Below are 1,216 nucleotides of genomic sequence, written 5' to 3' on the forward strand. Positions count from 1 at the left end.
CTAGCCTGTGGGGTTTTGTTTCCAACCCCATCTTCACTCTCCCTACCCTCAGCTAAATTAGAAAGCTGCAAACTATCCAGGTGCTACAACAGGGGTGGGCAAAATGCGGCCCAGGGGCTGGATGCAGCCCGCCAGGCCATTCCATCTGGTCTGCGGGGTCCCTAAAAAATGTAAAATTAATATTAATCTGCTCTGGGCTGCCTGTCATGAGGCCCTCAATGGCTTGCCGAAACTCAGTAAGCAGCCCACTGCCCAAAATAATTGCCTGCCCCTGTGCTACAAAAACTATTAGGTGCTACAAGATTTAACAAAATAGAACTCAATACATGTAATATATTTATTTACATTCTATTTTTAAATAATGATGACAATTCTAGGGGAAAAAACCTAAAAATGTGCTGAAATTCAAACTGTTGAGAGATCTGTATGCCATCTATGGTTGGGTGAAAAAGAATGCAGTGACCCCAAATCCACATTTTTTCGTGATTTAAATGAAACACCATCTATATATGTATATAGACATATAGTATCTATATCTAGATATCTAGTTAGATCTCCTGCGGGCCGTATTTTGCCCAACCCTGCCCTGACCTCTCTCTGTGCCTATGGTTGTTTGCTATGCACGTCTTGATTGGTCTTAGTGAGTATTTACAACTGTTTCTTTGGATGTCTTGTGCTTTGGGTAGTTTAATGGCTTTTGTACTATCAAATTGTCCTCCACATAATGATAAAACTTATATTTTAGAGAGACTCCATAGTTTAGAAGAGTTGGTAACTGAGAGATGATCCCTCAATTAGGTAGTAGCTGTTAGTGTGAGGGCTTTGTTACACAGTAATTTTGGGTGGTTTCTGGAGTTTTTAACCCTGGATTGTCCGCACATTAACACCTTGAAGTGGTTTAAAGCACTTGTTACACAGCTCAAAATTATGCTACTCCAGGCCAGGATTATCTCTGATCCACACAATCCAGCTCCTGTTCTACAAGGTGTGGCCACTCCACACAGATGTATTACTCAAATTGAAATCTTCCAGTATCCCAGGATGCAGTGGTCTATCCCAGGGGTGGCTAGAAGCAGCTGTCTCCTGCCCCTACCCAGCTCCATCCCCTGTGAACTGTAGCCAAATTTAATACAGGCATTCCTCTGATTTATGGCATAATTGGGTCCTGAAAACCGTGTCATAAGTTTCATAGTTTCATAGTTTCTAGGGTCGGAAG

This window comes from Gavialis gangeticus, unplaced genomic scaffold (assembly GCF_001723915.1).
Source record: "Gavialis gangeticus isolate Ggan-Ray unplaced genomic scaffold, GavGan_comp1, whole genome shotgun sequence".
NCBI classification, from domain to species: Eukaryota; Metazoa; Chordata; order Crocodylia; family Gavialidae; genus Gavialis; species Gavialis gangeticus.